We start from the raw sequence: 26,892 nt of genomic DNA, 5'->3' as shown, positions 1-26,892 counted from the left end.
CAGGCAACTAAAATCTTCTTATGGGATTCTGCCAAGCGTTTCATGACTGATTGAGCTGGCTCCACATAGATTTGCTTTTCAGCAGGAAGTTGAACACGTACTGCCTTTAGTAAGCTCCACAGCTGGAAGACAAGTTCTCAGCCTTCTGATGTCACTGGTGGGTGGGGATGGGGACCCACAAGCCAATGTATGTTTCTTTTAACAGGAAAAGAAACTGTAAAACAATTCTTTTTCCAGCCATAAAGCAGGGCTCACAGAAGTATGTCAACTTTACACAATATAACAAAACACAAGCAGTGTTTTAACATGGCAAAAAGTATTGGTCATGGGTCTGACTCAGGGATTAGGAAAATGCATGGGGCACTTGCTAAACCTACTGCCAGAGTCAAGGACTGGGGAAGCAGTCATCCTTGTTTGAACCCAAGAAGACATACTTACCTGGCAGGGGTGACACCATGATCAAGAAGGTGGTTTGCCCAAGGCGAGGCTCTGTCATTGCACCCTGACCGTGCTGACCCTTGTGAATTCCCCAAATGTGGGAATCTCAACTGCATAATTTGTGGTAGTGGGGGACTGCGTTCGCGCTCTCCCCTGTTTACAATGTAAAAGACAAAGATGTCTTAGAACAGTGAAAGCTTCTTGTCCATCTTTGGAATGCAAATGTGAGCAGTTTTAGGTGTGATGCAACTAGTGCTTTCTCTCTCTCTATCCCTATCTATATCTATATATACGCGTTACATTTTGTTGGATCTTGGACAGGACCAGAGCCCGTCTATAGGCTACATTGGCTTGCATGCGTCTGACGTTAGCGTTAGTGTCCCTTCCTTACAAAGATGGCTGGCCAGGTGCAAAAGACATCAGCCGTTGGGTGTGGAAAACCACCACAAAATCCTCCCTTGCATTGGGGATGTGGGACAACGCAAAAGTCACATCTCTTTCCACAGCAAGTTTGAGCTCAAGTAGGAAACAACAGCCAGAAAAGTGGCCTCTGAGCCAAGCAAAGGGGGCATGGAAACCAAACCATTAGAACATTCAATTTTGACTGAACTCAAGACGTCTTGTGTTGCACTGACAGGCAACTAACATCTTCTTATGGGATTCTGCCAAGCGTTTCATGACTGATTGAGCTGGCTCCACATAGATTTGCTTTTCAGCAGGAAGTTGAACACGTACTGCCTTTAGTAAGCTCCACAGCTGGAAGACAAGTTCTCAGCCTTCTGATGTCACTGGTGGGTGGGGATGGAGACCCACAAGCCAATGTATGTTTCTTTTAACAGGAAAAGAAACTGTAAAACAATTCTTTTTCCGGCCATAAAGCAGGGCTCACAGAAGTATGTCAACTTTACACAATATAACAAAACACAAGCAGTGTTTTAACATGGCAAAAAGTATTGGTCATGGGTCTGACTCGGGGATTAGGAAAATGCATGGGGCACTTGCTTATCCTACTGCCAGAGTCAAGGACTGGGGAAGCAGTCATCCTTGTTTGAACCCAAGAAGGATACTTACCTGGCAGGGGTGACACCATGATCAAGAAGGTGGTTTGCCCAAGGCGAGGCTCTGTCATTGCACCCTGACCGTGCTGACCCTTGTGAATTCCCCAAATGTGGGAATCTCAACTGCATAATTTGTGGTAGTGGGGGACTGCGTTCGCGCTCTCCCCTGTTTACAATGTAAAAGACAAAGATGTCTTAGAACAGTGAAAGCTTCATGTCCATCTTCGGAATGCAAAATGTGAGCAGTTTTAGGTGTGATGCAACTAGTGCTTTCTCTCTCTCTATCCCTATCTATATCTATATATACGCGTTACATTTTGTTGGATCTTGGACAGGACCAGAGCCCGTCTATAGGCTACATTGGCTTGCATGCGTCTGACGTTAGCGTTAGTGTCCCTTCCTTACAAAGATGGCTGGCCAGGTGCAAAAGACATCAGCCGTTGGGTGTGGAAAACCACCACAAAATCCTCCCTTGCATTGGGGATGTGGGACAACGCAAAAGTCACATCTCTTTCCACAGCAAGTTTGAGCTCAAGTAGGAAACAGCAGCCAGAAAAGTGGCCTCTGAGCCAAGCAAAGGGGGCATGGAAACCACACCCTTAGAACATTCAATTTTGACTGAACTCAAGACGTCTTGTGTTGCACTGACAGGCAACTAACATCTTCTTATGGGATTCTGCCAAGCGTTTCATGACTGATTGAGCTGGCTCCACATAGATTTGCTTTTCAGCAGGAAGTTGAACACGTACTGCCTTTAGTAAGCTCCACAGCTGGAAGACAAGTTCTCAGCCTTCTGATGTCACTGGTGGGTGGGGGTGGGGACCCACAAGCCAATGAATGTTTCTTTTAACAGGAAAAGAAACTGTAAAACAATTATTTTTCCGGCCATAAAGCAGGGCTCACAGAAGTATGTCAACTTTACACAATATAACAAAACACAAGCAGTGTTTTAACATGGCAAAAAGTATTGGTCATGGGTCTGACTCGGGGATTAGGAAAATGCATGGGGCACTTGCTAAACCTACTGCCAGAGTCAAGGACTGGGGAAGCAGTCATCCTTGTTTGAACCCAAGAAGACATACTTACCTGGCAGGGGTGACACCATGATCAAGAAGGTGGTTTGCCCAAGGCGAGGCTCTGTCATTGCACCCTGACCGTGCTGACCCTTGTGAATTCCCCAAATGTGGGAATCTCAACTGCATAATTTGTGGTAGTGGGGGACTGCGTTCGCGCTCTCCCCTGTTTACAATGTAAAAGACAAAGATGTCTTAGAACAGTGAAAGCTTCATGTCCCTCTTCGGAATGCAAAATGTGAGCAGTTTTAGGTGTGATGCAACTAGTGCTTTCTCTCTCTCTATCCCTATCTATATATACGCGTTACATTTTGTTGGATCTTGGACAGGACCAGAGCCCGTCTATAGGCTACATTGGCTTGCATGCGTCTGACGTTAGCGTTAGTGTCCCTTCCTTACAAAGATGGCTGGCCAGGTGCAAAAGACATCGGCCGTTGGGTGTGGAAAACCACCACAAAATCCTCCCTTGCATTGGGGATGTGGGACAACGCAAAAGTCACATCTCTTTCCACAGCAAGTTTGAGCTCAAGTAGGAAACAACAGCCAGAAAAGTGGCCTCTGAACCAAGCAAAGGGGGCATGGAAACCACACCCTTAGAACATTCAATTTTGACTGAACTCAAGACGTCTTGTGTTGCACTGACAGGCAACTAACATCTTCTTATGGGATTCTGCCAAGCGTTTCATGACTGATTGAGCTGGCTCCACATAGATTTGCTTTTCAGCAGGAAGTTGAACACGTACTGCCTTTAGTAAGCTCCACAGCTGGAAGACAAGTTCTCAGCCTTCTGATGTCACTGGTGGGTGGGGATGGGGACCCACAAGCCAATGTATGTTTCTTTTAACAGGAAAATAAACTGTAAAACAATTCTTTTTCCGGCCATAAAGCAGGGCTCACAGAAGTATGTCAACTTTACACAATATAACAAAACACAAGCAGTGTTTTAACATGGCAAAAAGTATTGGTCATGGGTCTGACTCGGGGATTAGGAAAATGCATGGGGCACTTGCTAAACCTACTGCCAGAGTCAAGGACTGGGGAAGCAGTCATCCTAGTTTGAACCCAAGAAGACATACTTACCTGGCAGGGGTGACACCATGATCAAGAAAGTGGTTTGCCCAAGGCGAGGCTCTGTCATTGCACCCTGACCGTGCTGACCCTTGTGAATTCCCCAAATGTGGGAATCTCAACTGTATAATTTGTGGTAGTGGGGGACTGCGTTCGCGCTCTCCCCTGTTTACAATGTAAAAGACAAAGATGTCTTAGAACAGTGAAAGCTTCATGTCCCTCTTCGGAATGCAAAATGTGAGCAGTTTTAGGTGTGATGCAACTAGTGCTTTCTCTCTCTCTATCCCTATCTATATCTATATATACGCGTTACATTTTGTTGGATCCTGGACAGGACCAGAGCCCGTCTATAGGCTACATTGGCTTGCATGCGTCTGACGTTAGCGTTAGTGTCCCTTCCTTACAAAGATGGCTGGCCAGGTGCAAAAGACATCAGCCGTTGGGTGTGGAAAACCACCACAAAATCCTCCCTTGCATTGGGGATGTGGGACAACGCAAAAGTCACATCTCTTTCCACAGCAAGTTTGAGCTCAAGTAGGAAACAACAGCCAGAAAAGTGGCCTCTGAGCCAAGCAAAGGGGGCATGGAAACCACACCCTTAGAACATTCAATTTTGACTGAACTCAAGACGTCTTGTGTTGCACTGACAGGCAACTAACATCTTCTTATGGGATTCTGCCAAGCGTTTCATGACTGATTGAGCTGGCTCCACATAGATTTGCTTTTCAGCAGGAAGTTGAACACGTACTGCCTTTAGTAAGCTCCACAGCTGGAAGACAAGTTCTCAGCCTTCTGATGTCACTGGTGGGTGGGGATAGGGACCCACAAGCCAATGAATGTTTCTTTTAACAGGAAAAGAAACTGTAAAACAATTCTTTTTCCGGCCATAAAGCAGGGCTCACAGAAGTATGTCAACTTTACACAATATAACAAAACACAAGCAGTGTTTTAACATGGCAAAAAGTATTGGTCATGGGTCTGACTCGGGGATTAGGAAAATGCATGGGGCACTTGCTAAACCTACTGCCAGAGTCAAGGACTGGGGAAGCAGTCATCCTTGTTTGAACCCAAGAAGACATACTTACCTGGCAGGGGTGACACCATGATCAAGAAGGTGGTTTGCCCAAGGCGAGGCTCTGTCATTGCACCCTGACCGTGCTGACCCTTGTGAATTCCCCAAATGTGGGAATCTCAACTGCATAATTTGTGGTAGTGGGGGACTGCGTTCGCGCTCTCCCCTGTTTACAATGTAAAAGACAAAGATGTCTTAGAACAGTGAAAGCTTCATGTCCATCTTCGGAATGCAAAATGTGAGCAGTTTTAGGTGTGATGCAACTAGTGCTTTCTCTCTCTCTATCCCTATCTATATATACGCGTTACATTTTGTTGGATCTTGGACAGGACCAGAGCCCGTCTATAGGCTACATTGGCTTGCATGCGTCTGACGTTAGCGTTAGTGTCCCTTCCTTACAAAGATGGCTGGCCAGGTGCAAAAGACATCAGCCGTTGGGTGTGGAAAACCACCACAAAATCCTCCCTTGCATTGGGGATGTGGGACAACGCAAAAGTCACATCTCTTTCCACAGCAAGTTTGAGCTCAAGTAGGAAACAACAGCCAGAAAAGTGGCCTCTGAGCCAAGCAAAGGGGGCATGGAAACCACACCCTTAGAACATTCAATTTTGACTGAACTCAAGACGTCTTGTGTTGCACTGACAGGCAACTAACATCTTCTTATGGGATTCTGCCAAGCGTTTCATGACTGATTGAGCTGGCTCCACATAGATTTGCTTTTCAGCAGGAAGTTGAACACGTACTGCCTTTAGTAAGCTCCACAGCTGGAAGACAAGTTCTCAGCCTTCTGATGTCACTGGTGGGTGGGGATGGGGACCCACAAGCCAATGAATGTTTCTTTTAACAGGAAAAGAAACTGTAAAACAATTCTTTTTCCGGCCATAAAGCAGGGCTCACAGAAGTATGTCAACTTTACACAATATAACAAAACACAAGCAGTGTTTTAACATGGCAAAAAGTATTGGTCATGGGTCTGACTCGGGGATTAGGAAAATGCATGGGGCACTTGCTAAACCTACTGCCAGAGTCAAGGACTGGGGAAGCAGTCATCCTTGTTTGAACCCAAGAAGACATACTTACCTGGCAGGGGTGACACCATGATCAAGAAGGTGGTTTGCCCAAGGCGAGGCTCTGTCATTGCACCCTGACCGTGCTGACCCTTGTGAATTCCCCAAATGTGGGAATCTCAACTGCATAATTTGTGGTAGTGGGGGACTGCGTTCGCGCTCTCCCCTGTTTACAATGTAAAAGACAAAGATGTCTTAGAACAGTGAAAGCTTCATGTCCATCTTCGGAACGCAAAATGTGAGCAGTTTTAGGTGTGATGCAACTAGTGCTTTCTCTCTCTCTATCCCTATCTATATATACGCGTTACATTTTGTTGGATCTTGGACAGGACCAGAGCCCGTCTATAGGCTACATTGGCTTGCATGCGTCTGACGTTAGCGTTAGTGTCCCTTCCTTACAAAGATGGCTGGCCAGGTGCAAAAGACATCAGCCGTTGGGTGTGGAAAACCACCACAAAATCCTCCCTTGCATTGGGGATGTGGGACAACGCAAAAGTCACATCTCTTTCCACAGCAAGTTTGAGCTCAAGTAGGAAACAACAGCCAGAAAAGTGGCCTCTGAACCAAGCAAAGGGGGCATGGAAACCACACCCTTAGAACATTCAATTTTGACTGAACTCAAGACGTCTTGTGTTGCACTGACAGGCAACTAACATCTTCTTATGGGATTCTGCCAAGCGTTTCATGACTGATTGAGCTGGTTCCACATAGGTTTGCTTTTTAGCAGGAAGTTGAACACGTACTGCCTTTAGTAAGCTCCACAGCTGGAAAACAAGTTCTCAGCCTTCTGATGTCACTGGTGGGTGGGGGTGGGGACCCACAAGCCAATGAATGTTTCTTTTAACAGGAAAAGAAACTGAAAAACAATTCTTTTTCCGGCCATAAAGCAGGGCTCACAGAAGTATGTCAACTTTACACAATATAACAAAACACAAGCAGTGTTTTAACATGGCAAAAAGTATTGGTCATGGGTCTGACTCGGGGATTAGGAAAATGCATGGGGCACTTGCTAAACCTACTGCCAGAGTCAAGGACTGGGGAAGCAGTCATCCTAGTTTGAACCCAAGAAGACATACTTACCTGGCAGGGGTGACACCATGATCAAGAAGGCGGTTTGCCCAAGGCGAGGCTCTGTCATTGCACCCTGACCGTTCTGACCCTTGTGAATTCCCCAAATGTGGGAATCTCAACTGCATAATTTGTGGTAGTGGGGGACTGCGTTCGCGCTCTCCCCTGTTTACAATGTAAAAGACAAAGATGTCTTAGAACAGTGAAAGCTTCATGTCCATCTTCGGAATGCAAAATGTGAGCAGTTTTAGGTGTGATGCAACTAGTGCTTTCTCTCTCTCTATCCCTATCTATATCTATATATACGCGTTACATTTTGTTGGATCCTGGACAGGACCAGAGCCCGTCTATAGGCTACATTGGCTTGCATGCGTCTGACGTTAGCGTTAGTGTCCCTTCCTTACAAAGATGGCTGGCCAGGTGCAAAAGACATCAGCCGTTGGGTGTGGAAAACCACCACAAAATCCTCCCTTGCATTGGGGATGTGGGACAACGCAAAAGTCACATCTCTTTCCAAAGCAAGTTTGAGCTCAAGTAGGAAACAACAGCCAGAAAAGTGGCCTCTGAGCCAAGCAAAGGGGGCATGGAAACCACACCCTTAGAACATTCAATTTTGACTGAACTCAAGACGTCTTGTGTTGCACTGACAGGCAACTAACATCTTCTTATGGGATTCTGCCAAGCGTTTCATGACTGATTGAGCTGGCTCCACATAGATTTGCTTTTCAGCAGGAAGTTGAACACGTACTGCCTTTAGTAAGCTCCACAGCTGGAAGACAAGTTCTCAGCCTTCTGATGTCACTGGTGGGTGGGGATGGGGACCCACAAGCCAATGAATGTTTCTTTTAACAGGAAAAGAAACTGTAAAACAATTCTTTTTCCGGCCATAAAGCAGGGCTCACAGAAGTATGTCAACTTTACACAATATAACAAAACACAAGCAGTGTTTTAACATGGCAAAAAGTATTGGTCATGGGTCTGACTCGGGGATTAGGAAAATGCATGGGGCACTTGCTAAACCTACTGCCAGAGTCAAGGACTGGGGAAGCAGTCATCCTTGTTTGAACCCAAGAAGACATACTTACCTGGCAGGGGTGACACCATGATCAAGAAGGTGGTTTGCCCAAGGCGAGGCTCTGTCATTGCACCCTGACCGTGCTGACCCTTGTGAATTCCCCAAATGTGGGAATCTCAACTGCATAATTTGTGGTAGTGGGGGACTGCGTTCGCGCTCTCCCCTGTTTACAATGTAAAAGACAAAGATGTCTTAGAACAGTGAAAGCTTCATGTCCATCTTCGGAATGCAAAATGTGAGCAGTTTTAGGTGTGATGCAACTAGTGCTTTCTCTCTCTCTATCCCTATCTATATCTATATATACGCGTTACATTTTGTTGGATCTTGGACAGGACCAGAGCCCGTCTATAGGCTACATTGGCTTGCATGCGTCTGACGTTAGCGTTAGTGTCCCTTCCTTACAAAGATGGCTGGCCAGGTGCAAAAGACATCAGCCGTTGGGTGTGGAAAACCACCACAAAATCCTCCCTTGCATTGGGGATGTGGGACAACGCAAAAGTCACATCTCTTTCCACAGCAAGTTTGAGCTCAAGTAGGAAACAACAGCCAGAAAAGTGGCCTCTGAGCCAAGCAAAGGGGGCATGGAAACCACACCCTTAGAACATTCAATTTTGACTGAACTCAAGACGTCTTCTGTTGCACTGACAGGCAACTAACATCTTCTTATGGGATTCTGCCAAGCGTTTCATGACTGATTGAGCTGGCTCCACATAGATTTGCTTTTCAGCAGGAAGTTGAACACGTACTGCCTTTAGTAAGCTCCACAGCTGGAAGACAAGTTCTCAGCCTTCTGATGTCACTGGTGGGTGGGGATGGGGACCCACAAGCCAATGTATGTTTCTTTTAACAGGAAAAGAAACTGTAAAACAATTCTTTTTCCGGCCATAAAGCAGGGCTCACAGAAGTATGTCAACTTTACACAATATAACAAAACACAAGCAGTGTTTTAACATGCCAAAAAGTATTGGTCATGGGTCTGACTCGGGGATTAGGAAAATGCATGGGGCACTTGCTAAACCTACTGCCAGAGTCAAGGACTGGGGAAGCAGTCATCCTTGTTTGAACCCAAGAAGACATACTTACCTGGCAGGGGTGACACCATGATCAAGAAGGTGGTTTGCCCAAGGCGAGGCTCTGTCATTGCACCCTGACCGTGCTGACCCTTGTGAATTCCCCAAATGTGGGAATCTCAACTGCATAATTTGTGGTAGTGGGGGACTGCGTTCGCGCTCTCCCCTGTTTACAATGTAAAAGACAAAGATGTCTTAGAACAGTGAAAGCTTCATGTCCATCTTCGGAATGCAAAATGTGAGCAGTTTTAGGTGTGATGCAACTAGTTCTTTCTCCCTCTCTCTATCCCTATCTATATCTATATATACGCGTTACATTTTGTTGGATCTTGGACAGGACCAGAGCCCGTCTATAGGCTACATTGGCTTGCATGCGTCTGACGTTAGCGTTAGTGTCCCTTCCTTACAAAGATGGCTGGCCAGGTGCAAAAGACATCAGCCGTTGGGTGTGGAAAACCACCACAAAATCCTCCCTTGCATTGGGGATGTGGGACAACGCAAAAGTCACATCTCTTTCCACAGCAAGTTTGAGCTCAAGTAGGAAACAACAGCCAGAAAAGTGGCCTCTGAGCCAAGCAAAGGGGGCATGGAAACCACACCCTTAGAACATTCAATTTTGACTGAACTCAAGACGTCTTCTGTTGCACTGACAGGCAACTAACATCTTCTTATGGGATTCTGCCAAGCGTTTCATGACTGATTGAGCTGGCTCCACATAGATTTGCTTTTCAGCAGGAAGTTGAACACGTACTGCCTTTAGTAAGCTCCACAGCTGGAAGACAAGTTCTCAGCCTTCTGATGTCACTGGTGGGTGGGGATGGGGACCCACAAGCCAATGTATGTTTCTTTTAACAGGAAAAGAAACTGTAAAACAATTCTTTTTCGGGCCATAAAGCAGGGCTCACAGAAGTATGTCAACTTTACACAATATAACAAAACACAAGCAGTGTTTTAACATGGCAAAAAGTATTGGTCATGGGTCTGACTCGGGGATTAGGAAAATGCATGGGGCACTTGCTAAACCTACTGCCAGAGTCAAGGACTGGGGAAGCAGTCATCCTTGTTTGAACCCAAGAAGACATACTTACCTGGCAGGGGTGACACCATGATCAAGAAGGTGGTTTGCCCAAGGCGAGGCTCTGTCATTGCACCCTGACCGTGCTGACCCTTGTGAATTCCCCAAATGTGGGAATCTCAACTGCATAATTTGTGGTAGTGGGGGACTGCGTTCGCGCTCTCCCCTGTTTACAATGTAAAAGACAAAGATGTCTTAGAATAGTGAAAGCTTCATGTCCATCTTCGGAATGCAAAAGGTGAGCAGTTTTAGGTGTGATGCAACTAGTGCTTTCTCTCTCTCTCTATCCCTATCTATATCTATATATACGCGTTACATTTTGTTGGATCTTGGACAGGACCAGAGCCCGTCTATAGGCTACATTGGCTTGCATGCGTCTGACGTTAGCGTTAGTGTCCCTTCCTTACAAAGATGGCTGGCCAGGTGCAAAAGACATCAGCCGTTGGGTGTGGAAAACCACCACAAAATCCTCCCTTGCATTGGGGATGTGGGACAACGCAAAAGTCACATCTCTTTCCAAAGCAAGTTTGAGCTCAAGTAGGAAACAACAGCCAGAAAAGTGGCCTCTGAACCAAGCAAAGGGGGCATGGAAACCACACCTTTAGAACATTCAATTTTGACTGAACTCAAGACGTCTTGTGTTGCACTGACAGGCAACTAACATCTTCTTATGGGATTCTGCCAAGCGTTTCATGACTGATTGAGCTGGCTCCACATAGATTTGCTTTTCAGCAGGAAGTTGAACACGTACTGCCTTTAGTAAGCTCCACAGCTGGAAGACAAGTTCTCAGCCTTCTGATGTCACTGGTGGGTGGGGATGGGGACCCACAAGCCAATGTATGTTTCTTTTAACAGGAAAAGAAACTGTAAAACAATTCTTTTTCCGGCCATAAAGCAGGGCTCACAGAAGTATGTCAACTTTACACAATATAACAAAACACAAGCAGTGTTTTAACATGGCAAAAAGTATTGGTCATGGGTCTGACTCGGGGATTAGGAAAATGCATGGGGCACTTGCTAAACCTACTGCCAGAGTCAAGGACTGGGGAAGCAGTCATCCTTGTTTGAACCCAAGAAGACATACTTACCTGGCAGGGGTGACACCATGATCAAGAAAGTGGTTTGCCCAAGGCGAGGCTCTGTCATTGCACCCTGACCGTGCTGACCCTTGTGAATTCCCCAAATGTGGGAATCTCAACTGCATAATTTGTGGTAGTGGGGGACTGCGTTCGCGCTCTCCCCTGTTTACAATGTAAAAGACAAAGATGTCTTAGAACAGTGAAAGCTTCATGTCCATCTTCGGAATGCAAAATGTGAGCAGTTTTAGGTGTGATGCAACTAGTGCTTTCTCTCTCTCTATCCCTATCTATATATACGCGTTACATTTTGTTGGATCTTGGACAGGACCAGAGCCCGTCTATAGGCTACATTGGCTTGCATGCGTCTGATGTTAGCGTTAGTGTCCCTTCCTTACAAAGATGGCTGGCCAGGTGCAAAAGACATCAGCCGTTGGGTGTGGAAAACCACCACAAAATCCTCCCTTGCATTGGGGATGTGGGACAACGCAAAAGTCACATCTCTTTCCACAGCAAGTTTGAGCTCAAGTAGGAAACAACAGCCAGAAAAGTGGCCTCTGAGCCAAGCAAAGGGGGCATGGAAACCACACCCTTAGAACATTCAATTTTGACTGAACTCAAGACGTCTTGTGTTGCACTGACAGGCAACTAACATCTTCTTATGGGATTCTGCCAAGCGTTTCATGACTGATTGAGCTGGCTCCACATAGATTTGCTTTTCAGCAGGAAGTTGAACACGTACTGCCTTTAGTAAGCTCCACAGCTGGAAGACAAGTTCTCAGCCTTCTGATGTCACTGGTGGGTGGGGATGGGGACCCACAAGCCAATGAATGTTTCTTTTAACAGGAAAAGAAACTGTAAAACAATTCTTTTTCCGGCCATAAAGCAGGGCTCACAGAAGTATGTCAACTTTACACAATATAACAAAACACAAGCAGTGTTTTAACATGGCAAAAAGTATTGGTCATGGGTCTGACTCGGGGATTAGGAAAATGCATGGGGCACTTGCTAAACCTACTGCCAGAGTCAAGGACTGGGGAAGCAGTCACCCAAATGTGGGAATCTCAACTGCATAATTTGTGGTAGTGGGGGACTGCGTTCGCGCTCTCCCCTGTTTACAATGTAAAAGACAAAGATGTCTTAGAACAGTGAAAGCTTCATGTCCATCTTCGGAATGCAAAATGTGAGCAGTTTTAGGTGTGATGCAACTAGTGCTTTCTCCCTCTCTCTATCCCTATCTATATCTATATATACGCGTTACATTTTGTTGGATCTTGGACAGGACCAGAGCCCGTCTATAGGCTACATTGGCTTGCATGCGTCTGACGTTAGCGTTAGTGTCCCTTCCTTACAAAGATGGCTGGCCAGGTGCAAAAGACATCAGCCGTTGGGTGTGGAAAACCACCACATAATCCTCCCTTGCATTGGGGATGTGGGACAACGCAAAAGTCACATCTCTTTCCACAGCAAGTTTGAGTTCAAGTAGGAAACAACAGCCAGAAAAGTGGCCTCTGAGCCAAGCAAAGGGGGCATGGAAACCACACCCTTAGAACATTCAATTTTGACTGAACTCAAGACGTCTTGTGTTGCACTGACAGGCAACTAACATCTTCTTATGGGATTCTGCCAAGCGTTTCATGACTGATTGAGCTGGCTCCACATAGATTTGCTTTTCAGCAGGAGGTTGAACACGTACTGCCTTTAGTAAGCTCCACAGCTGGAAGACAAGTTCTCAGCCTTCTGATGTCACTGGTGGGTGGGGATGGGGACCCACTAGCCAATGAATGTTTCTTTTAACAGGAAAAGAAACTGTAAAACAATTATTTTTCCGGCCATAAAGCAGGGCTCACAGAAGTATGTCAACTTTACACAATATAACAAAACACAAGCAGTGTTTTAACATGGCAAAAAGCATTGGTCATGGGTCTGACTCGGGGATTAGGAAAATGCATGGGGCACTTGCTAAACCTACTGCCAGAGTCAAGGACTGGGGAAGCAGTCATCCTTGTTTGAACCCAAGAAGACATACTTACCTGGCAGGGGTGACACCATTATCCAGAAGGTGGTTTGCCCAAGGCGAGGCTCTGTCATTGCATCCTGACCGTGCTGACCCTTGTGAATTCCCCAAATGTGGGAATCTCAACTGCATAATTTGTGGTAGTGGGGGACTGTGTTCGCGCTCTCCCCTGTTTACAATGTAAAAGACAAAGATGTCTTAGAACAGTGAAAGCTTCATGTCCATCTTCGGAATGCAAAAGGTGAGCAGTTTTAGGTGTGATGCAACTAGTGCTTTCTCTCTCTCTCTATCTATCCCTATCTATATCTATATATACGCGTTACATTTTGTTGGATCTTGGACAGGACCAGAGCCCGTCTATAGGCTACATTGGCTTGCATGCGTCTGACGTTAGCGTTAGTGTCCCTTCCTTACAAAGATGGCTGGCCAGGTGCAAAAGACATCAGCCGTTGGGTGTGGAAAACCACCACAAAATCCTCCCTTGCATTGGGGATGTGGGACAACGCAAAAGTCACATCTCTTTCCAAAGCAAGTTTGAGCTCAAGTAGGAAACAACAGCCAGAAAAGTGGCCTCTGAGCCAAGCAAAGGGGGCATGGAAACCACACCCTTAGAACATTCAATTTTGACTGAACTCAAGACGTCTTGTGTTGCACTGACAGGCAACTAACATCTTCTTATGGGATTCTGCCAAGCGTTTCATGACTGATTGAGCTGACTCCACATAGATTTGCTTTTCAGCAGGAAGTTGAACACGTACTGCCTTTAGTAAGCTCCACAGCTGGAAGACAAGTTCTCAGCCTTCTGATGTCACTGGTGGGTGGGGGTGGGGACCCACAAGCCAATGAATGTTTCTTTTAACAGGAAAATAACCTGTAAAACAATTCTTTTTCCGGCCATAAAGCAGGGCTCACAGAAGTATGTCAACTTTACACAATATAACAAAACACAAGCAGTGTTTTAACATGGCAAAAAGTATTGGTCATGGGTCTGACTCGGGGATTAGGAAAATTCATGGGGCACTTGCTAAACCTACTGCCAGAGTCAAGGACTGGGGAAGCAGTCACCCAAATGTGGGAATCTCAACTGCATAATTTGTGGTAGTGGGGGACTGCGTTCGCGCTCTCCCCTGTTTACAATGTAAAAGACAAAGATGTCTTAGAACAGTGAAAGCTTCATGTCCATTTTCGGAATGCAAAATGTGAGCAGTTTTAGGTGTGATGCAACTAGTGCTTTCTCTCTCTCTCTATCTATCCCTATCTATATCTATATATACGCGTTACATTTTGTTGGATCTTGGACAGGACCAGAGCCCGTCTATAGGCTACATTGGCTTGCATGCGTCTGACGTTAGCGTTAGTGTCCCTTCCTTACAAAGATGGCTGGCCAGGTGCAAAAGACATCAGCCGTTGGGTGTGGAAAACCACCACAAAATCCTCCCTTGCATTGGGGATGTGGGACAACGCAAAAGTCACATCTCTTTCCAAAGCAAGTTTGAGCTCAAGTAGGAAACAACAGCCAGAAAAGTGGCCTCTGAGCCAAGCAAAGGGGGCATGGAAACCACACCCTTAGAACATTCAATTTTGACTGAACTCAAGACGTCTTGTGTTGCACTGACAGGCAACTAACATCTTCTTATGGGATTCTGCCAAGCGTTTCATGACTGATTGAGCTGGCTCCACATAGATTTGCTTTTCAGCAGGAAGTTGAACACGTACTGCCTTTAGTAAGCTCCACAGCTGGAAGACAAGTTCTCAGCCTTCTGATGTCACTGGTGGGTGGGGATGGGGACCCACAAGCCAATGAATGTTTCTTTTAACAGGAAAAGAAACTGTAAAACAATTCTTTTTCCGGCCATAAAGCAGGGCTCACAGAAGTATGTCAACTTTACACAATATAACAAAACACAAGCAGTGTTTTAACATGGCAAAAAGTATTGGTCATGGGTCTGACTCGGGGATTAGGAAAATGCATGGGGCACTTGCTAAACCTACTGCCAGAGTCAAGGACTGGGGAAGCAGTCATCCTTGTTTGAACCCAAGAAGACATACTTACCTGTCAGGGGTGACACCATGATCAAGAAGGTGGTTTGCCCAAGGCGAGGCTCTGTCATTGCACCCTGACCATGCTGACCCTTGTGAATTCCCCAAATGTGGGAATCTCAACTGCATAATTTGTGGTAGTGGGGGACTGCGTACGCGCTCTCCCCTGTTTACAATGTAAAAGACAAAGATGTCTTAGAACAGTGAAAGCTTCATCTCCATCTTTGGAATGCATAATGTGAGCAGTTTTAGGTGTGATACAACTAGTGCTTTCTCTCTCTCTCTATCCCTATCTATATCTATATATACGCGTTACATTTTGTTGGATCTTGGACAGGACCAGAGCCCGTCTATAGGCTACATTGGCTTGCATGCGTCTGACGTTAGCGTTAGTGTCCCTTCCTTACAAAGATGGCTGGCCAGGTGCAAAAGACATCAGCCGTTGGGTGTGGAAAACCACCACAAAATCCTCCCTTGCATTGGGGATGTGGGACAATGCAAAAGTCACATCTCTTTCCAAAGCAAGTTTGAGCTCAAGTAGGAAACAACAGCCAGAAAAGTGGCCTCTGAGCCAAGCAAAGGGGGCATGGAAACCACACCCTTAGAACATTCAATTTTGACTGAACTCAAGACGTCTTGTGTTGCACTGACAGGCAACTAACATCTTCTTATGGGATTCTGCCAAGCGTTTCATGACTGATTGAGCTGGCTCCACATAGATTTGCTTTTCAGCAGGAAGTTGAACACGTACTGCCTTTAGTAAGCTCCACAGCTGGAAGACAAGTTCTCAGCCTTCTGATGTCACCTGTGGGTGGGGATGGGGACCCACAAGCCAATGTATGTTTCTTTTAACAGGAAAAGAAACTGTAAAACAATTCTTTTTCCGGCCATAAAGCAGGGCTCACAGAAGTATGTCAACTTTACACAATATAACAAAACACAAGCAGTGTTTTAACATGGCAAAAAGTATTGGTCATGGGTCTGACTCGGGGATTAGGAAAATGCATGGGGCACTTGCTAAACCTACTGCCAGAGTCAAGGACTGGGGAAGCAGTCATCCTTGTTTGAACCCAAGAAGACATACTTACCTGGCAGGGGTGACACCATGATCAAGAAAGTGGTTTGCCCAAGGCGAGGCTCTGTCATTGCACCCTGACCGTGCTGACCCTTGTTAATTCCCCAAATGCTGGAATCTCAACTGCATAATTTGTGGTAGTGGGGGACTGTGTTCGCGCTCTCCCCTGTTTACAATGTAAAAGACAAAGATGTCTTAGAACAGTGAAAGCTTCATATCCATCTTTGGAATGCAAATTGTGAGCAGTTTTAGGTGTGATGCAACTAGTGCTTTCTCTCTCTCTCTTTCTATCCCTATCTATATCTATATATACGCGTTACATTTTGTTGGATCTTGGACAGGACCAGAGCCCGTCTATAGGCTACATTGGCTTGCATGCGTCTGACGTTAGCGTTAGTGTCCCTTCCTTACAAAGATGGCTGGCCAGGTGCAAAAGACATCAGCCGTTGGGTGTGGAAAACCACCACAAAATCCTCCCTTGCATTGGGGATGTGGGACAACGCAAAAGTCACATCTCTTTCCAAAGCAAGTTTGAGCTCAAGTAGGAAACAACAGCCAGAAAAGTGGCCTCTGAGCCAAGCAAAGGGGGCATGGAAACCACACCCTTAGAACATTCAATTTTGACTGAACTCAAGACGTCTTGTGTTGCACTGACAGGCAACTAACATCTTCTTATGGGATTCTGCCAAGCGTTTCATGACTGATTGAGCTGGCTCCACATAGATTTGCTTTTCAGCAGGAAGTTGAACACGTACTGCCTTTAGTAAGCTCCACAGCTGGAAGACAAGTTCTCAGCCTTCTGATGTCACTGGTGGGTGGGGATGGGGACCCACAAGCCAATGAATGTTTCTTTTAACAGGAAAAGAAACTAAAACAATTCTTTTTCCGGCCATAAAGCAGGGCTCACAGAAGTATGTCAACTTTACACAATATAACAAAACACAAGCAGTGTTTTAACATGGCAAAAAGTATTGGTCATGGGTCTGACTCGGGGATTAGGAAAATGCATGGGGCACTTGCTAAACCTACTGCCAGAGTCAAGGACTGGGGAACCAGTCATCCTTGTTTGAACCCAAGAAGACATACTTACCTGGCAGGGGTGACACCATGATCAAGAAGGTGGTTTGCCCAAGGCGAGGCTCTGTCATTGCACCCTGACCATGCTGACCCTTGTGAATTCCCCAAATGTGGGAATCTCAACTGCATAATTTGTGGTAGTGGGGGACTGCGTTCGCGCTCTCCCCTGTTTACAATGTAAAAGACAAAGATCTCTTAGAACAGTGAAAGCTTCATGTCCATCTTTGGAATGCATAATGTGAGCAGTTTTAGGTGTGATGCAACTAGTGCTTTCTCTCTCTCTCTATCCCTATCTATATCTATATATACGCGTTACATTTTGTTGGATCTTGGACAGGACCAGAGCCCGTCTATAGGCTACATTGGCTTGCATGCGTCTGACGTTAGCGTTAGTGTCCCTTCCTTACAAAGATGGCTGGCCAGGTGCAAAAGACATCAGCCGTTGGGTGTGGAAAACCACCACAAAATCCTCCCTTGCATTGGGGATGTGGGACAATGCAAAAGTCACATCTCTTTCCAAAGCAAGTTTGAGCTCAAGTAGGAAACAACAGCCAGAAAAGTGGCCTCTGAGCCAAGCAAAGGGGGCATGGAAACCACACCCTTAGAACATTCAATTTTGACTGAACTCAAGACGTCTTGTGTTGCACTGACAGGCAACTAACATCTTCTTATGGGATTCTGCCAAGCGTTTCATGACTGATTGAGCTGGCTCCACATAGATTTGCTTTTCAGCAGGAAGTTGAACACGTACTGCCTTTAGTAAGCTCCACAGCTGGAAGACAAGTTCTCAGCCTTCTGATGTCACTGGTGGGTGGGGATGGGGACCCACAAGCCAATGAATGTTTCTTTTAACAGGAAAAGAAACTGTAAAACAATTCTTTTTCCGGCCATAAAGCAGGGCTCACAGAAGTATGTCAACTTTACACAATATAACAAAACACAAGCAGTGTTTTAACATGGCAAAAAGTATTGGTCATGGGTCTGACTCGGGGATTAGGAAAATGCATGGGGCACTTGCTAAACCTACTGCCAGAGTCAAGGACTGGGGAAGAAGTCATCCTTGTTTGAACCCAAGAAGACATACTTACCTGGCAGGGGTGACACCATGATCAAGAAAGTGGTTTGCCCAAGGCGAGGCTCTGTCATTGCACCCTGACCGTGCTGACCCTTGTTAATTCCCCAAATGTGGGAATCTCAACTGCATAATTTGTGGTAGTGGGGGACTGCGTTCGCGCTCTCCCCTGTTTACAATGTAAAAGACAAAGATGTCTTAGAACAGTGAAAGCTTCGTGTCCATCTTCGGAATGCAAAATGTGAGCAGTTTTAGGTGAGATGCAACTAGTGCTTTCTCCCTCTCTCTATCCCTATCTATATCTATATATACGCGTTACATTTTGTTGGATCTTGGACAGGACCAGAGCCCGTCTATAGGCTACATTGGCTTGCATGCGTCTGACGTTAGCGTTAGTGTCCCTTCCTTACAAAGATGGCTGGCCAGGTGCAAAAGACATCAGCCGTTGGGTGTGGAAAACCACCACAAAATCCTCCCTTGCATTGGGGATGTGGGACAACGCAAAAGTCACATCTCTTTCCACAGCAAGTTTGAGCTCAAGTAGGAAACAACAGCCAGAAAAGTGGCCTCTGAGCCAAGCAAAGGGGGCATGGAAACCACACCCTTAGAACATTCAATTTTGACTGAACTCAAGACGTCTTGTGTTGCACTGACAGGCAACTAACATCTTCTTATGGGATTCTGCCAAGCGTTTCATGACTGATTGAGCTGGCTCCACATAGATTTGCTTTTCAGCAGGAAGTTGAACACGTACTGCCTTTAGTAAGCTCCACAGCTGGAAGACAAGTTCTCAGCCTTCTGATGTCACTGGTGGGTGGGGATGGGGACCCACAAGCCAATGAATGTTTCTTTTAACAGGAAAAGAAACTGTAAAACAATTCTTTTTCCGGCCATAAAGCAGGGCTCACAGAAGTATGTCAACTTTACACAATATAACAAAACACAAGCAGTGTTTTAACATGGCAAAAAGCATTGGTCATGGGTCTGACTCGGGGATTAGGAAAATGCATGGGGCACTTGCTAAACCTACTGCCAGAGTCAAGGACTGGGGAAGCAGTCATCCTTGTTTGAACCCAAGAAGACATACTTACCTGGCAGGGGTGACACCATTATCCAGAAGGTGGTTTGCCCAAGGCAAGGCTCTGTCATTGCACCCTGACCGTGCTGACCCTTGTGAATTCCCCAAATGTGGGAATCTCAACTGCATAATTTGTGGTAGTGGGGGACTGCGTTCGCGCTCTCCCCTGTTTACAATGTAAAAGACAAAGATGTCTTAGAACAGTGAAAGCTTCATGTCCATCTTCGGAATGCAAAATGTGAGCAGTTTTAGGTGTGATGCAACTAGTGCTTTCTCCCTCTCTCTATCCCTATCTATATCTATATATACGCGTTACATTTTGTTGGATCTTGGACAGGACCAGAGCCCGTCTATAGGCTACATTGGCTTGCATGCGTCTGACGTTAGCGTTAGTGTCCCTTCCTTACAAAGATGGCTGGCCAGGTGCAAAAGACATCAGCCGTTGGGTGTGGAAAACCACCACAAAATCCTCCCTTGCATTGGGGATGTGGGACAATGCAAAAGTCACATCTCTTTCCAAAGCAAGTTTGAGCTCAAGTAGGAAACAACAGCCAGAAAAGTGGCCTCTGAGCCAAGCAAAGGGGGCATGGAAACCACACCCTTGGAACATTCAATTTTGACTGAACTCAAGACGTCTTGTGTTGCACTGACAGGCAACTAACATCTTCTTATGGGATTCTGCCAAGCGTTTCATGACTGATTGAGCTGGCTCCACATAGATTTGCTTTTCAGCAGGAAGTTGAACACGTACTGCCTTTAGTAAGCTCCACAGCTGGAAGACAAGTTCTCAGCCTTCTGATGTCACCTGTGGGTGGGGATGGGGACCCACAAGCCAATGTATGTTTCTTTTAACAGGAAAAGAAACTGTAAAACAATTCTTTTTCCGGCCATAAAGCAGGGCTCACAGAAGTATGTCAACTTTACACAATATAACAAAACACAAGCAGTGTTTTAACATGGCAAAAAGTATTGGTCATGGGTCTGACTCGGGGATTAGGAAAATGCATGGGGCACTTGCTAAACCTACTGCCAGAGTCAAGGACTGGGGAAGCAGTCATCCTTGTTTGAACCCAAGAAGACATACTTACCTGGCAGGGGTGACACCATGATCAAGAAAGTGGTTTGCCCAAGGCGAGGCTCTGTCATTGCACCCTGACCGTGCTGACCCTGGTGAATTCCCCAAATGTGGGAATCTCAACTGCATAATTTGTGGTAGTGGGGGACTGCGTTCGCGCTCTCCCCTGTTTACAATGTAAAAGACAAAGATGTCTTAGAACAGTGAAAGCTTCATGTCCATCTTCGGAATGCAAAATGTGAGCAGTTTTAGGTGTGATGCAACTAGTGCTTTCTCCCTCTCTCTATCCCAATCTATATCTATATATACGCGTTACATTTTGTTGGATCTTGGACAGGACCAGAGCCCGTCTATAGGCTACATTGGCTTGCATGCGTCTGACGTTAGCGTTAGTGTCCCTTCCTTACAAAGATGGCTGGCCAGGTGCAAAAGACATCAGCCGTTGGGTGTGGAAAACCACCACAAAATCCTCCCTTGCATTGGGGATGTGGGACAACGCAAAAGTCCCATCTCTTTCCACAGCAAGTTTGAGCTCAAGTAGGAAACAACAGCCAGAAAAGTGGCCTCTGAGCCAAGCAAAGGGGGCATGGAAACCACACCCGTAGAACATTCAATTTTGACTGAACTCAAGACGTCTTGTGTTGCACTGACAGGCAACTAACATCTTCTTATGGGATTCTGCCAAGCGTTTCATGACTGATTGAGCTGGCTCCACATAGATTTGCTTTTCAGCAGGAAGTTGAACACGTACTGCCTTTAGTAAGCTCCACAGCTGGAAGACAAGTTCTCAGCCTTCTGATGTCACTGGTGGGTGGGGATGGGGACCCACAAGCCAATGAATGTTTCTTTTAACAGGAAAAGAAACTGTAAAACAATTCTTTTTCCGGCCATAAAGCAGGGCTCACAGAAGTATGTCAACTTTACACAATATAACAAAACACAAGCAGTGTTTTAACATGGCAAAAAGTATTGGTCATGGGTCTGACTCGGGGATTAGGAAAATGCATGGGGCACTTGCTAAACCTACTGCCAGAGTCAAGGACTGGGGAAGCAGTCATCCTTGTTTGAACCCAAGAAGACATACGTACCTGGCAGGGGTGACACCATGATCAAGAAAGTGGTTTGCCCAAGGCGAGGCTCTGTCATTGCACCCTGACCGTGCTGACCCTTGTTAATTCCCCAAATGTGGGAATCTCAACTGCATAATTTGTGGTAGTGGGGGACTGCGTTCGCGCTCTCCCCTGTTTACAATGTAAAAGACAAAGATGTCTTAGAACAGTGAAAGCTTCATGTCCATCTTCGGAATGCAAAATGTGAGCAGTTTTAGGTGTGATGCAACTAGTGCTTTCTCCCTCTCTCTATCCCTATCTATATCTATATATACGCGTTACATTTTGTTGGATCTTGGACAGGACCAGAGCCCGTCTATAGGCTACATTGGCTTGCATGCGTCTGACGTTAGCGTTAGTGTCCCTTCCTTACAAAGATGGCTGGCCAGGTGCAAAAGACATCAGCCGTTGGGTGTGGAAAACCACCACAAAATCCTCCCTTGCATTGGGGATGTGGGACAACGCAAAAGTCACATCTCTTTCCACAGCAAGTTTGAGCTCAAGTAGGAAACAACAGCCAGAAAAGTGGCCTCTGAGCCAAGCAAAGGGGGCATGGAAACCACACCCTTAGAACATTCAATTTTGACTGAACTCAAGACGTCTTGTGTTGCACTGACAGGCAACTAACATCTTCTTATGGGATTCTGCCAAGCGTTTCATGACTGATTGAGCTGGCTCCACATAGATTTGCTTTTCAGCAGGAAGTTGAACACGTACTGCCTTTAGTAAGCTCCACAGCTGGAAGACAAGTTCTCAGCCTTCTGATGTCACTGGTGGGTGGGGATGGGGACCCACAAGCCAATGAATGTTTCTTTTAACAGGAAAAGAAACTGTAAAACAATTCTTTTTCCGGCCATAAAGCAGGGCTCACAGAAGTATGTCAACTTTACACAATATAACAAAACACAAGCAGTGTTTTAACATGGCAAAAAGTATTGGTCATGGGTCTGACTCGGGGATTAGGAAAATGCATGGGGCACTTGCTAAACCTACTGCCAGAGTCAAGGACTGGGGAAGCAGTCATCCTTGTTTGAACCCAAGAAGACATACTTACCTGGCAGGGGTGACACCATGATCAAGAAAGTGGTTTGCCCAAGGCGAGGCTCTGTCATTGCACCCTGACCGTGCTGACCCTTGTTAATTCCCCAAATGTGGGAATCTCAACTGCATAATTTGTGGTAGTGGGGGACTGCGTTCGCGCTCTCCCCTGTTTACAATGTAAAAGACAAAGATGTCTTAGAACAGTGAAAGCTTCATGTCCATCTTCGGAATGCAAAATGTGAGCAGTTTTAGGTGTGATGCAACTAGTGCTTTCTCCCTCTCTCTATCCCTATCTATATCTATATATACGCGTTACATTTTGTTGGATCTTGGACAGGACCAGAGCCCGTCTATAGGCTACATTGGCTTGCACGCGTCTGACGTTAGCGTTAGTGTCCCTTCCTTACAAAGATGGCTGGCCAGGTGCAAAAGACATCAGCCGTTGGGTGTGGAAAACCACCACAAAATCCTCCCTTGCATTGGGGATGTGGGACAACGCAAAAGTCACATCTCTTTCCACAGCAAGTTTGAGCTCAAGTAGGAAACAACAGCCAGAAAAGTGGCCTCTGAGCCAAGCAAAGGGGGCATGGAAACCACACCCTTAGAACATTCAATTTTGACTGAACTCAAGACGTCTTGTGTTGCACTGACAGGCAACTAACATCTTCTTATGGGATTCTGCCAAGCGTTTCATGACTGATTGAGCTGGCTCCACATAGATTTGCTTTTCAGCAGGAAGTTGAACACGTACTGCCTTTAGTAAGCTCCACAGCTGGAAGACAAGTTCTCAGCCTTCTGATGTCACTGGTGGGTGGGGATGGGGACCCACAAGCCAATGAATGTTTCTTTTAACAGGAAAAGAAACTGTAAAACAATTCTTTTTCCGGCCATAAAGCAGGGCTCACAGAAGTATGTCAACTTTACACAATATAACAAAACACAAGCAGTGTTTTAACATGGCAAAAAGCATTGGTCATGGGTCTGACTCGGGGATTAGGAAAATGCATGGGGCACTTGCTAAACCTACTGCCAGAGTCAAGGACTGGGGAAGCAGTCATCCTTGTTTGAACCCAAGAAGACATACTTACCTGGCAGGGGTGACACCATGATCAAGAAAGTGGTTTGCCCAAGGCGAGGCTCTGTCATTGCACCCTGACCGTGCTGACCCTTGTTAATTCCCCAAATGTGGGAATCTCAACTGCATAATTTGTGGTAGTGGGGGACTGCGTTCGCGCTCTCCCCTGTTTACAATGTAAAAGACAAAGATGTCTTAGAACAGTGAAAGCTTCATGTCCATCTTCGGAATGCAAAATGTGAGCAGTTTTAGGTGTGATGCAACTAGTGCTTTCTCCCTCTCTCTATCCCTATCTATATCTATATATACGCGTTACATTTTGTTGGATCTTGGACAGGACCAGAGCCCGTCTATAGGCTACATTGGCTTGCATGCGTCTGACGTTAGCGTTAGTGTCCCTTCCTTACAAAGATGGCTGGCCAGGTGCAAAAGACATCAGCCGTTGGGTGTGGAAAACCACCACAAAATCCTCCCTTGCATTGGGGATGTGGGACAACGCAAAAGTCACATCTCTTTCCACAGCAAGTTTGAGCTCAAGTAGGAAACAACAGCCAGAAAAGTGGCCTCTGAGCCAAGCAAAGGGGGCATGGAAACCACACCCTTAGAACATTCAATTTTGACTGAACTCAAGACGTCTTGTGTTGCACTGACAGGCAACTAACATCTTCTTATGGGATTCTGCCAAGCGTTTCATGACTGATTGAGCTGGCTCCACATAGATTTGCTTTTCAGCAGGAAGTTGAACACGTACTGCCTTTAGTAAGCTCCACAGCTGGAAGACAAGTTCTCAGCCTTCTGATGTCACTGGTGGGTGGGGATGGGGACCCACAAGCCAATGAATGTTTCTTTTAACAGGAAAAGAAACTGTAAAACAATTCTTTTTCCGGCCATAAAGCAGGGCTCACAGAAGTATTTCAACTTTACACAATATAACAAAACACAAGCAGTGTTTTAACATGGCAAAAAGTATTGGTCATGGGTCTGACTCGGGGATTAGGAAAATGCATGGGGCACTTGCTAAACCTACTGCCAGAGTCAAGGACTGGGGAAGCAGTCATCCTTGTTTGAACCGAAGAAGACATACTTACCTGGCAGGGGTGACACCATGATCAAGAAAGTGGTTTGCCCAAGGCGAGGCTCTGTCATTGCACCCTGACCGTGCTGACCCTTGTTAATTCCCCAAATGTGGGAATCTCAACTGCATAATTTGTGGTAGTGGGGGACTGCGTTCGCGCTCTCCCCTGTTTACAATGTAAAAGACAAAGATGTCTTAGAACAGTGAAAGCTTCATGTCCATCTTCGGAATGCAAAATGTGAGCAGTTTTAGGTGTGATGCAACTAGTGCTTTCTCCCTCTCTCTATCCCTATCTATATCTATATATACGCGTTACATTTTGTTGGATCTTGGACAGGACCAGAGCCCGTCTATAGGCTACATTGGCTTGCACGCGTCTGACGTTAGCGTTAGTGTCCCTTCCTTACAAAGATGGCTGGCCAGGTGCAAAAGACATCAGCCGTTGGGTGTGGAAAACCACCACAAAATCCTCCCTTGCATTGGGGATGTGGGACAACGCAAAAGTCACATCTCTTTCCACAGCAAGTTTGAGCTCAAGTAGGAAACAACAGCCAGAAAAGTGGCCTCTGAGCCAAGCAAAGGGGGCATGGAAACCACACCCTTAGAACATTCAATTTTGACTGAACTCAAGACGTCTTGTGTTGCACTGACAGGCAACTAACATCTTCTTATGGGATTCTGCCAAGCGTTTCATGACTGATTGAGCTGGCTCCACATAGATTTGCTTTTCAGCAGGAAGTTGAACACGTACTGCCTTTAGTAAGCTCCACAGCTGGAAGACAAGTTCTCAGCCTTCTGATGTCACTGGTGGGTGGGGATGGGGACCCACAAGCCAATGAATGTTTCTTTTAACAGGAAAAGAAACTGTAAAACAATTATTTTTCCGGCCATAAAGCAGGGCTCACAGAAGTATGTCAACTTTACACAATATAACAAAACACAAGCAGTGTTTTAACATGGCAAAAAGTATTGGTCATGGGTCTGACTCGGGGATTAGGAAAATGCATGGGGCACTTGCTAAACCTACTGCCAGAGTCAAGGACTGGGGAAGCAGTCATCCTTGTTTGAACCCAAGAAGACATACTTACCTGGCAGGGGTGACACCATGATCAAGAAAGGGGTTTGCCCAAGGCGAGGCTCTGTCATTGCACCCTGACCGTGCTGACCCTTGTTAATTCCCCAAATGTGGGAATCTCAACTGCATAATTTGTGGTAGTGGGGGACTGCGTTCGCGCTCTCCCCTGTTTACAATGTAAAAGACAAAGATGTCTTAGAACAGTGAAAGCTTCATGTCCATCTTCGGAATGCAAAATGTGAGCAGTTTTAGGTGTGATGCAACTAGTGCTTTCTCCCTCTCTCTATCCCTATCTATATCTATATATACGCGTTACATTTTGTTGGATCTTGGACAGGACCAGAGCCCGTCTATAGGCTACATTGGCTTGCATGCGTCTGACGTTAGCGTTAGTGTCCCTTCCTTACAAAGATGGCTGGCCAGGTGCAAAAGACATCAGCCGTTGGGTGTGGAAAACCACCACAAAATCCTCCCTTGCATTGGGGATGTGGGACAACGCAAAAGTCACATCTCTTTCCACAGCAAGTTTGAGCTCAAGTAGGAAACAACAGCCAGAAAAGTGGCCTCTGAGCCAAGCAAAGGGGGCATGGAAACCACACCCTTAGAACATTCAATTTTGACTGAACTCAAGACGTCTTGTGTTGCACTGACAGGCAACTAACATCTTCTTATGGGATTCTGCCAAGCGTTTCATGACTGATTGAGCTGGCTCCACATAGATTTGCTTTTCAGCAGGAAGTTGAACACGTACTGCCTTTAGTAAGCTCCACAGCTGGAAGACAAGTTCTCAGCCTTCTGATGTCACTGGTGGGTGGGGATGGGGACCCACAAGCCAATGAATGTTTCTTTTAACAGGAAAAGAAACTGTAAAACAATTCTTTTTCCGGCCATAAAGCAGGGCTCACAGAAGTATGTCAACTTTACACAATATAACAAAACACAA

General features: G+C 45.9%; 23 non-coding genes across 23 annotated transcripts; all 23 read left to right on the top strand.

The window, feature by feature from the left end:
- Positions 1-430: 430 nt before the first annotated feature.
- On the top strand, positions 431-594 carry LOC144990624 (U1 spliceosomal RNA). The gene has a single exon (XR_013654583.1). It is a non-coding gene; the product is annotated as a U1 spliceosomal RNA (small nuclear RNA).
- Positions 595-1,501: 907 nt separating this feature from the next.
- LOC144990613 (U1 spliceosomal RNA) lies at positions 1,502-1,665 on the top strand. The gene has a single exon (XR_013654571.1). It is a non-coding gene; the product is annotated as a U1 spliceosomal RNA (small nuclear RNA).
- A 909-nt stretch (positions 1,666-2,574) lies between these two features.
- On the top strand, positions 2,575-2,738 carry LOC144990602 (U1 spliceosomal RNA). Its single transcript, XR_013654560.1, has one exon. It is a non-coding gene; the product is annotated as a U1 spliceosomal RNA (small nuclear RNA).
- Positions 2,739-3,641: 903 nt separating this feature from the next.
- LOC144990633 (U1 spliceosomal RNA) lies at positions 3,642-3,805 on the top strand. Its single transcript, XR_013654592.1, has one exon. It is a non-coding gene; the product is annotated as a U1 spliceosomal RNA (small nuclear RNA).
- Positions 3,806-4,714: 909 nt separating this feature from the next.
- Positions 4,715-4,878, top strand: LOC144990591 (U1 spliceosomal RNA). The gene has a single exon (XR_013654547.1). It is a non-coding gene; the product is annotated as a U1 spliceosomal RNA (small nuclear RNA).
- Positions 4,879-5,781: 903 nt separating this feature from the next.
- LOC144990580 (U1 spliceosomal RNA) lies at positions 5,782-5,945 on the top strand. The gene has a single exon (XR_013654536.1). It is a non-coding gene; the product is annotated as a U1 spliceosomal RNA (small nuclear RNA).
- A 903-nt stretch (positions 5,946-6,848) lies between these two features.
- LOC144990665 (U1 spliceosomal RNA) lies at positions 6,849-7,012 on the top strand. The gene has a single exon (XR_013654624.1). It is a non-coding gene; the product is annotated as a U1 spliceosomal RNA (small nuclear RNA).
- Positions 7,013-7,921: 909 nt separating this feature from the next.
- LOC144990569 (U1 spliceosomal RNA) lies at positions 7,922-8,085 on the top strand. Its single transcript, XR_013654522.1, has one exon. It is a non-coding gene; the product is annotated as a U1 spliceosomal RNA (small nuclear RNA).
- Positions 8,086-8,994: 909 nt separating this feature from the next.
- Positions 8,995-9,158, top strand: LOC144990558 (U1 spliceosomal RNA). Its single transcript, XR_013654509.1, has one exon. It is a non-coding gene; the product is annotated as a U1 spliceosomal RNA (small nuclear RNA).
- Positions 9,159-10,069: 911 nt separating this feature from the next.
- Positions 10,070-10,233, top strand: LOC144990547 (U1 spliceosomal RNA). Its single transcript, XR_013654498.1, has one exon. It is a non-coding gene; the product is annotated as a U1 spliceosomal RNA (small nuclear RNA).
- A 911-nt stretch (positions 10,234-11,144) lies between these two features.
- On the top strand, positions 11,145-11,308 carry LOC144990607 (U1 spliceosomal RNA). The gene has a single exon (XR_013654565.1). It is a non-coding gene; the product is annotated as a U1 spliceosomal RNA (small nuclear RNA).
- A 1,857-nt stretch (positions 11,309-13,165) lies between these two features.
- Positions 13,166-13,329, top strand: LOC144990700 (U1 spliceosomal RNA). Its single transcript, XR_013654659.1, has one exon. It is a non-coding gene; the product is annotated as a U1 spliceosomal RNA (small nuclear RNA).
- A 1,873-nt stretch (positions 13,330-15,202) lies between these two features.
- On the top strand, positions 15,203-15,366 carry LOC144990691 (U1 spliceosomal RNA). The gene has a single exon (XR_013654650.1). It is a non-coding gene; the product is annotated as a U1 spliceosomal RNA (small nuclear RNA).
- A 911-nt stretch (positions 15,367-16,277) lies between these two features.
- LOC144990710 (U1 spliceosomal RNA) lies at positions 16,278-16,441 on the top strand. The gene has a single exon (XR_013654669.1). It is a non-coding gene; the product is annotated as a U1 spliceosomal RNA (small nuclear RNA).
- Positions 16,442-17,354: 913 nt separating this feature from the next.
- LOC144990616 (U1 spliceosomal RNA) lies at positions 17,355-17,518 on the top strand. Its single transcript, XR_013654574.1, has one exon. It is a non-coding gene; the product is annotated as a U1 spliceosomal RNA (small nuclear RNA).
- Positions 17,519-18,429: 911 nt separating this feature from the next.
- LOC144990677 (U1 spliceosomal RNA) lies at positions 18,430-18,593 on the top strand. Its single transcript, XR_013654636.1, has one exon. It is a non-coding gene; the product is annotated as a U1 spliceosomal RNA (small nuclear RNA).
- A 911-nt stretch (positions 18,594-19,504) lies between these two features.
- Positions 19,505-19,668, top strand: LOC144990681 (U1 spliceosomal RNA). Its single transcript, XR_013654640.1, has one exon. It is a non-coding gene; the product is annotated as a U1 spliceosomal RNA (small nuclear RNA).
- Positions 19,669-20,579: 911 nt separating this feature from the next.
- LOC144990651 (U1 spliceosomal RNA) lies at positions 20,580-20,743 on the top strand. The gene has a single exon (XR_013654610.1). It is a non-coding gene; the product is annotated as a U1 spliceosomal RNA (small nuclear RNA).
- A 911-nt stretch (positions 20,744-21,654) lies between these two features.
- Positions 21,655-21,818, top strand: LOC144990696 (U1 spliceosomal RNA). The gene has a single exon (XR_013654655.1). It is a non-coding gene; the product is annotated as a U1 spliceosomal RNA (small nuclear RNA).
- A 911-nt stretch (positions 21,819-22,729) lies between these two features.
- Positions 22,730-22,893, top strand: LOC144990676 (U1 spliceosomal RNA). The gene has a single exon (XR_013654635.1). It is a non-coding gene; the product is annotated as a U1 spliceosomal RNA (small nuclear RNA).
- Positions 22,894-23,804: 911 nt separating this feature from the next.
- LOC144990675 (U1 spliceosomal RNA) lies at positions 23,805-23,968 on the top strand. The gene has a single exon (XR_013654634.1). It is a non-coding gene; the product is annotated as a U1 spliceosomal RNA (small nuclear RNA).
- A 911-nt stretch (positions 23,969-24,879) lies between these two features.
- Positions 24,880-25,043, top strand: LOC144990674 (U1 spliceosomal RNA). The gene has a single exon (XR_013654633.1). It is a non-coding gene; the product is annotated as a U1 spliceosomal RNA (small nuclear RNA).
- Positions 25,044-25,954: 911 nt separating this feature from the next.
- On the top strand, positions 25,955-26,118 carry LOC144990704 (U1 spliceosomal RNA). Its single transcript, XR_013654663.1, has one exon. It is a non-coding gene; the product is annotated as a U1 spliceosomal RNA (small nuclear RNA).
- The last annotated feature ends 774 nt before the right edge of the window (positions 26,119-26,892 follow it).

This window comes from Oryzias latipes, chromosome 2 (assembly GCF_053564925.1).
Source record: "Oryzias latipes strain Hd-rR chromosome 2, Olatipes_Hd-rR_3.1".
NCBI lineage: Eukaryota > Metazoa > Chordata > Actinopteri > Beloniformes > Adrianichthyidae > Oryzias > Oryzias latipes.
Note: the sequence above shows the minus strand (reverse complement) of the source record. Positions and strands in the feature narration are given on the sequence as shown.